Source organism: Carcharodon carcharias, chromosome 3 (genome assembly GCF_017639515.1).
Source record: "Carcharodon carcharias isolate sCarCar2 chromosome 3, sCarCar2.pri, whole genome shotgun sequence".
Lineage (NCBI taxonomy): Eukaryota > Metazoa > Chordata > Chondrichthyes > Lamniformes > Lamnidae > Carcharodon > Carcharodon carcharias.
Window position 1 is genome coordinate 222,436,782 of NC_054469.1, and position 12,118 is coordinate 222,448,899.

Sequence of the window (12,118 nt, forward strand, 5' to 3'; positions counted from 1 at the left end):
CTACATGAAGATTAAAGCCACCCATGATTAATGTACTGCCTTTTTATGTGCCCTCATTATCTCCTGATTTATTCTCTGTCCTACAGTATTGCTACTGTCAGGAGGCCTATAGACTATTCCCACCAGCGTCTTCTTCCCCTTGTTATTTATTACCTCCATCCATATGGATTCTACATCCTCCAATTCAAGATCATTCCTTGCTATTGCACTTATTTCCATCATGTAATAACAAAGCTACCCCACCACCCTTTCCTTCCAGCCTGTCCTTTTGAAAGTTCACATACCCCTCAATATTTAGTTCCCAGCTTTAATCTCCTTGTAACCATGTCCCCTTAATGGCTATAAGATCATACCCATTAACCTCTATTTGTGCCGTTAATTCATTAATTTTGTTCTGAATATTTGTGCATTAAGTAAAGAGCCATTAATTTTGTCTTTTTACCATTTTTTCCTCCTTTGACCCTATTTTCTGCTGGGTTTTTTTAATGTCTGTACACTCTGCCCTTTCCTGTCACACTCTGCATATCATTACCTAAATAGCTGCCCTGCAATGCTGCCATATCCTTTTGCTTTGTAAGTCTACATATCCCCTCTCCAGAACCCTCCCCACCTCTATTTAGTTTAAAGCCCTCTTTACAGTCCTAGTTATTCAATTCACCAGGCACTGGTCACAGTATGGTTAAAGTGAAGCCTATCCCACCGGAACAGCTCCCTTCTACCCTAGTATAGATGCCAGTGCATCATTGAAATCCATTCCTCCCATACCAATCTTTGAGACACACATTTAACTCTTTGACTTCATTTACCCAATGCCAGTTTGCCCATGCTCAGGTAGTAATTCCAAGATTATCTTGGAGATTTTGCTTTTTAACTTAGCACCTATCTGTTCAAATTCTTTCAGCAGAACCTCCTCTCTAGTCCTATCAATATCATTGGTACCAATGAGGATGACATTCCAAGTTCCTCACCAGCCCTGAGGGGCTGTCCTTAACCCTGACACCAGACAGGCAAAACAGCCTTCGGGACTCATGCTCATGGCTGCAGAGAACAGTATTTATAACCCTAATTATACTGTCCCCTACCACTACTATGCTCCTATTTCCTCCCCCCACTTGAATGGCTCCCTGTATCACGGTGTCGTGGTCAGTTCGCTCATCCTCCCTGTAGTCCCTGCTCTCGTCCACACAGCTTGCAAGAACCTCGTAACTATTGGACGATTGCAGGGGCTGAGGCTCCTCAAACGTCACCCTCCCCCCACCACCCTCCCCCCAACCTGGTTCCCTGACCTGTTTCAACATGATACATTCTACAAAGAGGCTGATCAATGTGTACAACTCTTTATATAACCAAATTTCTCATTTCAATGGAGTCATGAGCCAGAGTTGAAGAGGTCCCCTAGGAATGATCCATTCACTCTACCTCCTCTTTCAAATAATGCTGCTATACTGGGTTACAGTACAATGAAATTGTCTTTAATTCTACCAGCATAGTGAGAACTCACTTACATTGCAGACTAGATATGCATTCGAAAAATGCTGCCCCTCATGTTTCACATAAACCATTGGACTGGGGGTAGGGGCCCTGGCAACCACACGTCTAACATCTTAATACCTTGCGCTTCGGAGAAACCTACCACTCAGAACAGGTGCAAAGCCCATCCATGCTTCTTACCTTTCCATTGTAAATATTGTTAACGTGTTCAACTAGAAAATAATGCATCTGCTATATTTAACCGGGCACTGTTGTTTGACTGATTTGGCATTTAATTTCCAGACACAGCTTGGAATGATCCAGCAGCTCAATGATTCAAGGCTTGTGGACATAGCAATGGGAAAAGCCATAAGTGTTAGGCTGGAGAATATGGGACAAGTCTATGACTGCTTCCGTGGCAAAGCAGAGCTAATAAAGACACTTTCCCACAGATGTATCCAGGCAACTGTGCCTTGGCCTATAGATTTGTTTGTAGAAAATTAAATTGCCATGCCCAGAAATCCAGAGAGGAAAAATAAAGGCACCAAAAGCATTTTAGCGTTACTTCTGTCACAACAATTTTCTCTTCCATTTTTTTCCCCACAAAAACTAATACACCAACAAAAAACGAGTGCAACAAACAATGTCATAAGCTCAAAGCCAAGATAGAGAACTGCAGCTTTAGATACACCTTTAATTTCCCAGGTTCTCACTGGCACACTGTGCACAGTGCATAGGAATTTGATATGAGTGCATTAAGCATTCATCCAGCAACATCATTCACAGCATTTTCCAATCTGTAGGCATACAAAGGTTGATTTTCCTGACCTGACTTACTGGGGGAACTGATGTGGATTGTGTGTGGATGGTATATGTATGATAGTGCCAATCCTGGGAAATAATGCATTCAAACCATTTATGCTAATTCAGATGCTTTGAAGCCCTTAATAAACTCGTCTGTCATGTTGCTATTGTGCAGAAATGACTCTTAGTAAGGAAATGCACGCTTAGAGTGCACGGGGTGAGAATCAAGCCTCTCTTATGATCAGTCCTACATATACCCTCCACACACAAACCACATCAGTTCCCCCAGTAAGTCAGATCAGGAAAATCAACCTTTGTACGCCTACAGATTGGAAAATGCTGTGAATGATGTTGCTGGGTGAATGCTTAAAGCACTCATATCGAATTCCTCACCACACTATTTTGACAAAGGTGTCAACCTGTTTATTTTAAGCAACTTAATCCTTCCATTAAGGGAGATGAATTTGATACATGTATTAAGTGTTTGTAATATAACTGTAATTTGTAACTTTATAATTTCCAGTGCTATAACGCATGGGATACAGCAGGGTTTCTCCACAACTTTCAGTGGCTCACATATGTGGGCAGTGATGATTGGAGTAGAGTTGTGTATTAAAACTTGTATCTTGAACAAAATTAAGACTTTCAAATATATTGCTTGCACATCCCTAGCTTGAAATTGTCAGATCTGACCGAATATTGTCAGTTTTCTAATTAACAAGAAAGGCAGTGATAGATTAAGAATTACATTTCCCTTTGTTTTCATAAGTTACATTTTTTCAAACATGCAGCAAAATAATCTATTCTATGGTATGCCTTCAACTGCCAAGGCTCTAGGCTGGAATTCCCTCCCTAAATCTCTTTGACTCTTTACTTCTCTTTCCTCCTTTAAGGCGCTCCTTAAAACCTAACTTAGTCATAGTCATAGAGTCATAGAGGCCTACAGCACAGAAAAAGGCCCTTTGGCCCATCGAGTCTGCGCCAGTCAAACAAGTACCTAACTATTCTAATCCCAAACATCTTATCATTGGCCCAAAAGTCTCCTTAGGTGGCTCAGGAGTCTTGTTTTTCCTTATATAAAGATCTTGCAAAGTACCTTGGGATGTTTGACTACGTTAAAGGCAATATATCAATGCAAGTTGTTGTTGTCGAGAATCAGAGGCCAAACTAAAAGGTTGGATCTAAGCCTATCACTGCAAAATAGATGTTCTTTGTCTTGTTAATATTTTCATAAGGACCAAGCGTTTGTAGCATTCTAGAGTGAGTCATAGGTTAAAATTGAGCAGGGATGCAAACATTTCTAATCAGCCCCCCTTCCCACTTCGCCATCAATATGCTTCCCTTCAAATCTCTGATCAGTTCCCAGCAAAGAGACTCAGTCTACTTTAAAAGCTCAATCTTACACTAAAAACCAAAGCTGAATGAACACAGACATTGGAGAGGCTTAATATTGGATCATTGTATGAAATGTTCAACAGTGAAGTTACCTCTGGCCTCTCTTCACTTGCCCTGGGAGAAGTGAGGGTTGATGTGAGTGGGTGGAGGGTTAAGAGACAGGCAAATTACAATGACAGAAATAGAAGGGTTGAGCAGGTCGTTCAAAGATGCGGAGGCAGGGTTATCAATGGAAGTCACGGAGTGAATGGGAAAGGGAAATTATTGGGAAGGTAAAATTGGGTGGGAAGAAGCACATGTTTGGGCAAAGCGGAAGGAGTAGGACTGAATTTTCCACGTAAATTGACACCAGCACCTGCATCTGTTTACTGCATCCCAAAAAAATCTATTCCATGTACCCAGCACCTCTGTCCTATAAGGAAGGGACAAGACGGAGAAAGGAGCAAAGAAATGAATTAGGGAAAGAGAAACTGAAAAGGACAGAGAAATGAAGCTGAAAGCTGAAGAAATGAAGAGGGAGAGAGAGAGAGAGAAACGGCATCATGAAGACGGCGCAGGTATTAGAGAGACCGTATTCTTTTCACTGACCATGTGCAATGCTCCGAGAGGCTGAATAGTGATTTGGAAATATTAATATTGTTCATATTTTTTTACCCTGAAGGTGATGCCAATTTTATAATTTTAAAATAACCCAGAAGGATTGATGTGAAGGAAGAAAATTTCTTCCTTCACGTCATAAACATTCCACTGATAGTGATATCTTGTTCACTAAGAGACTGTTACTTCTGAACTGTCATTGTGTCTGTTTCAAAGCTTGAGTAAATATTAATAAGAACTGACTGATTGGAAATGTTTGTGTCTCCATTTTATTTTATCACTTGACCTACGACTCAATCTAGAATGCTGCAAATACTTGGTCATTATGAAAGTATTAACAAGGTACAGGACATCTAGTTTGTAATGATTGGCTTCGATCTAATCTTTTAATTTGGTCTTGAAATTGATTCTCAACTACAACTACTTTCATTTATATAGTGCCTTTAATGTAGTCAAACATCCTAAGCTTTGCAAGATCTTTATATTGAAAAAAAGAGACTCCTGAGCCACATAAGGAGATTTTTGGGGAGATGACCAAATGTTTGGTCAAGAAGTTAGATTTTTACGAGTGCCTTAAAGGAGGAAAGGGAAGTAGAGAGGCAAAGAGGTTTAGGAAAGGAATTCCAGAGCTTAGAGTTGAAGGCTCAGATGCCAATTGTGGAGTGATTCAGCTGAATGTGAAGCCGAGAGAGGCAGCAGTGGACTTCCTGAATGCAGTGCAGTCACAAAGACCATTGCTAGGTCTCGCTCGGCCTTCTTTCAATAGACCCTCCCTCCCAATCATCTGCCCCACCCCCCAATCTCTTCCTTCCCTCCCAATCAGCTTCTTCAAACTCCTGACATCCCATCCCTCTTAATCGCTTTCCTCCTTCTGCTGATCTCCCCCTTCCTCCCAATCATCTCACCCCAACTCTTAATTTCCCCAGTTTACCCAATTGCTTTTGCCCTTCTCCTGATTTCTCCTCCCAGCTGATCATCGTCCTCCATTACTCATCTTCCCACTATTTCCCAAATTCTAGCCCCCTTCCAGAATCTACCTGATCATCATTACTGGAAATGCAGTGTTCTGATAATAACATCCCCTTCATCAGTGAGCTCCCTGAGACATGCAAATAAGGCCCACTATCTTGTGTCCCCTCAAGTGGACCCAAATGATGCAGGGATTAGTCCTATTTAACCCCAATGTCTAGGCCATTCTCTCTTTACTTAACCTAATATTCCAACACATGCTAAGCAGTTGTAATGTCCAAATGATATATATTGTAATAAGCAAGCCAGTACATGATAAGGAAAGGTTATTTGATCCATTGAATGGATTTGTTCTAACAGGCAACATGAAATTCAGACCATCCTAAATTCTTGTCAATATATTTAATCTGCAGAGGGAGAATGAGCTATGGAAGAACTCCAAAAACGATAAGATTATGTGGATATACCAAATGCCCCCCACCACCCTCTCCCCCATGATAATATGAAAACCTGAAGGATATCTATTCAACACATCTGACAAAAGGGGAGAGGTGAGGAGAATTTATTTTGCACAGCGTGTTGCTATGATGTTGCATTACCATCGCTGAATCCCCCATTATCAACTTCCTGGGGTTACCATTGACCAGAAACTAAACTGGACCAGCCATATAAACACTATGACTACAAGAGCAGATTGGAGGCTGGGAATTCTGCAGCAAATCACTCACCTCTTGACTCCCCAGAGCCTGTCTGCATCTACAAGGCACAAGTCAGCAGTGTGATGGAATACTCTCCACTCGCCTGGATGAGTGTATTGCCATTTTCACTCAAGAAGCTCGATCCCACCCAGGACAAAGCAACCCGCTTGATTGGCACCCCATCCACAAACATTTACTCCCTCCACCACCAATGCATAGTGGCACCAGTGGGTACCATCTACAAGATGCACTGCATGAACTCACCAAGCCTCCATCGACAGTACCTTCCAAGCCCACAACCACTAACAGCTAGAAGGACAAGGGCAGCAGATACATGGGAACTCCACCTGCAAGCTCCCCTCCAAGCCACTCATCATCCTGACTTTGAAATATATTGTCGTTCCTTCACTGTTACTGGGTCAAAATCCTGTAACTCCCTTCCAAACAGCACTGTGGGTGTGCCCACAGCATATGGACTGCAGCAGATCAAGAAGGCAGCTCACCACCACTTTCTCATGGGCAATTAGGGATGGGTAATAAATACTGGCCAAGCCAGCGATGCCCACATCCCATGAACAAATAAAAAAAATTTGGAACGTGCTGTCTGAAAGGCCGGTGGAAGCAGATTCAATGATAACTTGCAAAAGGGAATTGGATAAATAATTGATACGAAAAAATGTGCAGGGACATGGGGCAAGAGCAAAGGAGTGAGGCTGATTGGATAGCTCTTTCAAAGAGCAGCCACAGTTATGATGGACCGAATGACATTTTGCTATTCTGCATGTATCTGTGATTCTAAGATTATAATCTATGCTCATTAACCCTGAACAGTTGCGGTCCAAAGAGGATATTGTTAAATTCTCTGCAGCACAGGGCCATTATGTTCCATAATGCATTTGATTGTCTGTGTATTCCTACTCTGATAACCTTCAATTATTTTTAACCAGATATTCATCCAGAGTTTTTTCTTAAAGGATTTAATCAACATTGAATTAATTGCTTTTCCTGGGAGCCTGTTTCACAAAGCCATTACTCTATGGAGGGGAAGAAATCTTCTAATCAACAGTCTCATTTGAGGCTTGTTCATTTTGTATTCATGTCCTCCAGTTATGTGGTCACAGCTTAAATTAGCTAAACCACTTAAATCAGCATTGCACCCACCCTCTGAATTTAAAAATCTATAATATGTCAACTCTCATCTTTCCCTTTTGCATTGAAGGCAGGTTCAGCTCAGTGGCTTTCCCTGTGAAGTCCCATGTGCTGGGATTCACCTCTGTCAGTCGTCTCTGAAACACCTCAAATAGATCAAGCTGGCGCTGAAGGTAAAGAGCACAAAACTGTTATCATAATATTCTAAATGTGAGCCATTGATTAAAACTATTTGTTCAGGCTTAACCTGTGAGGCACATCCCAACAGTTACTTAGCCTTGCTTTGATGGAATGCTTGAAGTGAAATGGGGTAACAATTTTCATTGTCCATCAATATTGATATACTTACATATCCTTCATGTTCCTTGCATTAGGCTACTAGCAGCTCCGTTAAGACAATGACAACACAGCCTCATTTTAAATCAGACTCTTACAGCTCAGGGAAGGCATACAGAAAAATATAAATATTGCAGCCCTTCATTCTAGGTTGGATGTGAAGCCATAACAAAAGGATATTGGAGAGGAAAGGGGAGGATCCAGTTGTTGTGGTCCACGTTGGGACAAATAACATAGGTAAGACTAGGATAGAGGACCTGTTTGTGGATTATCAGGAACTAGGAACTAAATTAAAGAACAGGTCTTCAAGGGTTATCATCTCCAAATTACTACCCAAGCCACGTGCAAATTGACATAGGGACTCGAGAATAAGGGAAGTAAACACGTGGCTAAAGAAGTGGTGTAGGAAAGAGGGGTTCCATTTCGTGGGGCACTGGCATCAGTATTGGAACAGGAGGGATCTGAACCGTTGGGACGGTCTCCATCTGAACCAATCTGGCAACAATGTTCTAGCGAAAAGGGTAAATAGGATAGTCAACAGGACTTTAAAATAGAAAGTGGGGAGGGGGGGGAAAGGGAAGGATAAAACTCCAAGAAGTATGACTAATGGGAAACAAAGCCGCAGGTTAGCATGTGGGAGGTTGGGGGGTGGATTCAACTTCATGGAAAATTATGAAAAAACTGAAAAGGAAGGAGAGCCCAGGAGAGGCTATTAAAGTCTCCAGAACACAAAATAGGACAGAGTGTTTGGAAAGGGCTAGGAATCTAACTTCAAGCACATCAGATAAAGGGACGACAATGAGAAAGGGGACAGGAAATACAGGACTGAAGGTGTTGTATCTGAATGCACGCAGTATACTAAATAAGGTAAATGAACTTGTGGTGCAGATTGAAATTGGCAGGTATGATGTGGTGGGCATCACAGAGACATGGCTGCAAGGGGATCAGGACTGGGAGCTAAATATCCAAGATATACATCCTGTCGAAAAGATAGGCAGGTTGGCAGAGGGGGTGGGGTTGCTTTGGTAGTAAGAAATGAAATTAAATCGATAGCAAGAAATGACAAAGGGTCAGATGATGCAGAATCTGTGTGGGTAGAGTTGAGGAAACGCAAAGGTAAAAAAACCATAATGGGAGTTATGTACAGGCCTCTGAACAGTAGTCAGGATGTGGGGCACAAGATACACCAGGAGATAGAAAAGGCGTGTAAGAAAGGCAAGGTTACAGTGATCATGGGGGATTTCAATACGCAGGTAGACTGGGAAAATCAGGTTGGTAGTGGATCCCAAGAAAAGGAATTTGTGGAATGTCTACGAGATGGCTTTTTGGAGCAGCTTGTGGTGGAGCCCACTAGGGAACAGGCAATTCTAGATTTACTGATGCGTAATGAGGCAGATTTGATAAGGGAGCTTAAGGTGAAGGAACCCTTAGGAGGAAGTGACCATAATATGATAGAATTTACCCTGCAACTTGAGAAGAAAAAGCTGGAATCAGATGTAACGGTATTACAGTTGAGTAAAGGCAACTACAAAGGCATGAGGGAGGAGCTGGCCAGAATTGACTGGGAGATGAGCCTAGCAGGAAAGACAGTGGAACAGCAAAGGCAGGAGTTCCTGGGAGTAATTTGGGAGACACAGCAAAAATTCATCCCTAGGAAGAAGAAGCATACTGAAGGGAGGACGAAGCAACCATGGCTGACAAGGGAAGTCAGGGACAGCATAAAAGCTAAAGAGAAAGCATACAATGCGGCGAAGAGCAGTGGGAAACCAGGGGATTGGGAAGCCTACAAAGACCAACAGAGGACAACTAAAAAAGAAATAAGGAGGGAGAAGATCAAATGTGAGGGTAAACTAGCCAGTAATACAAAGAAGATTGCAAGAGCTTTTTTAGATATATAAAGGGTAAGAGAGAGGCAAAAGTGGACATTGGGCCGCTGGAAAATGACGCTGGAGAAGTAGTAGTGGGGAACAAAGAAATGGCGGAGGAACTGAATAGGTACTTCGCGTCAGTCTTCATTGTGGAAGACACGAGTAACATCCCCAAAGTTCAAGAGGGTCGGGGGGCAGAGGTGAGTATGGTGGCCATTACCAAGGAGAAGGTGCTAGGAAAACTGAAAGGTCTGAAGGTGGATAAATCACCTAGACCAGATGGATTACACCCCAGAGTTCTGAAGGAGATAGCTGAAGAGATAGTGGAGGCGTTAGTGGTGATCTTTCAGGAATCACTGGAGTCAGGGAGGGTCCCAGAGGACTGGAAAATCGCTAATGTAACCTCCTTGTTTAAGAAGGGAGTGAGGCAAAAGACAGGAAATTACAGGCTGATTAGCCTGACCTCAGACGTTGGTAAGATTTTAGAGTCCATTATTAAGGATGAGATTTCAGAATACTTGGAAGTGAGTGGTAAAATAGGGCAAAGTCAGCTTGGTTTCATCAAGGGGGTGGCATGCCTGACAAATTTGTTAGAATTCTTTGAGGAGGTAATGAGTAGATTAGACAAAAGAGAGCCAATGGATGTTACCTACTTGGACTTCCAGAAGGCCTTTGACAAGGTGCCGCACAGGAGGCTGCTCAGTAAGATAAGAGCCCATGGTGTTAGAGGCAAGGTACTAGCATGGGTAGAAGATTGGCTGTCTGGCAGGAGGCAGAGAGTGGGGATAAGGGGGTCCTTCTCAGGATGGCAGCTGGTGACTAGCGGAGTTCCGCAGGGGTCAGTGTTGGGACCGCAACTTTTCACTTTATACATTAATGATCTAGATGAAGGAACCAAGGGCATCCTAGCTAAGTTTGCAGATGATACAAAGATAGGTGGAGGGACAGGTAGTATTGAGGAGGTGGGGAAGCTGCAGAAGGATTTGGACAGGTTAGGAGAATGGGCAAAGAAGTGACAGATGGAATACAATGTGGGGAAGTGTGAAGTCATGCACTTTGGTCGGAAGAATAGAGGCATAGACTATTTTCTAAATGGGGAGAGAATTCAGAAATCTGGAGTGTAAAGGGACTTGGGAGTCCTAGTCCAGGATTCTCTTAAGGTTAACTTGCAGGTTGAGTCGGTAGTTAGGAAGGCAAATGCAATGTTGGCATTTATTTCGAGAGGACTAGAATGTAAAAGCAGGGATGTGCTGCTGAGGCTTTATAAGGCTCTGGTCAGACCACATTTAGAATATTGTGAGCAATTTCGGGCCCCTTATCTCAGGAAGGATGTGCTGGCCCTGGAGAGGGTCCAGAGGAGGTTCACGAGAACGATCCCAGGAATGAAAGGCTTAACTTATGAGGAACGTTTGAGGACTCTGGGTCTATGCTCGATGGAGTTTAGAAGGATGAGGGGGGATCTGATTGAAACTTACAGAATACTGAAAGGCCTGGATAGAGTGGACATGGGGAAGATTTTTCCATTAGTAGGAGAGACTAGGACCCAAGGGCACAACCTCAGAGTAAAGGGAAGACCTTTTAGAACAGAGATGAGGAGAAACTTCTTTAGCTAGAGAGTGGTGAATCTACGGAATTCATCGCCACAGAAGGCTGTGGAGGCCAGGTCAGTGAGTGTATTTAAGACCGACAGGTTCTTGATTGGTAAGGGGATCAAAGGTTATGGGGAGAAGGCGGGAGAATGGGATTGAGAAACTTATCGGCCATGATTGAATAGTGGAGCAGGCTTGATGGGCCGAATGGCCTAATTTCTGCTCCTATGTCTTATGGTCTTATTGTCTAACAACAACTCAGGTTCCCAAATCCAAGTAAATTACATCATGAAGAGTGATTGTCCACTATGCTGCCTTATCCTCTTACACACATGTGCATGTGCTCACTACACATTACTCAAGAATCATTACAGGCTCATATCACCTCCGCCTTCTCAGCATGTTTCCCGAATCAATAATACAAATCACATCTGTGCATTTTATGGGAAACGATTAGCAATTAGAGGCTTAGCTAATTCTTCTCTGAAAATGTCTTCAGCTCATACAACGACATGAAACAATCCTTCAAATTATATTTTTATTGTCTTTTTTTTGAAGAAAATTCTTTACCCTCCTCTACTAAAGCTGTTGACTAAGACTACAAAGCTGAAACAAAAACAAAAATACCTGGAAAAACTCAGCAGGTCTGGCAGCATCTACGGAGAGGAACACAGTTAACATTTCGAGTCTGAATGACCCTTCAACAGAACAAAGTTGATCCCAGAACGTAAATTACCTTCAGCTACCTCACATGGAAAGGAAACATTCAAGCGTGAGATCAGATAGTGAACGTAAGTGTGCCACTCATTAAGGAAAATCATTACAGCTAACCTTGACCGTCCACTCAACCCGATGTCCACACATGTGTGGACTTTGTAATACAATTGGAAATGGGAACGCTGGCTGATTTTGTTTCCTGCCTCTCCCTCCCTGCATTATGTCAGCTAATGATTGTAACATGTCTGGATGAAGAATTCTGTATAACAGAAAGAAGTGAGTAATAGTTTGGTATCTTTGGAATTCTCTGACTGGTCCGGAGGTGACTGGGAACTAAATGATTAGTTTGATTTTTACTCAAATCTTTACTATATGGCACCAATCTCAATAAGTCAAAGTTTCAGACTGAACCCTGAATATCAAGGCAACTCTGTAAATTGAAATTGCTGGAAACAATTTATTTTCTTTGCAATATACTTTCCATATTTTTACAAGTTATTTTCTGTTTGCTCACTATTTGATTTTG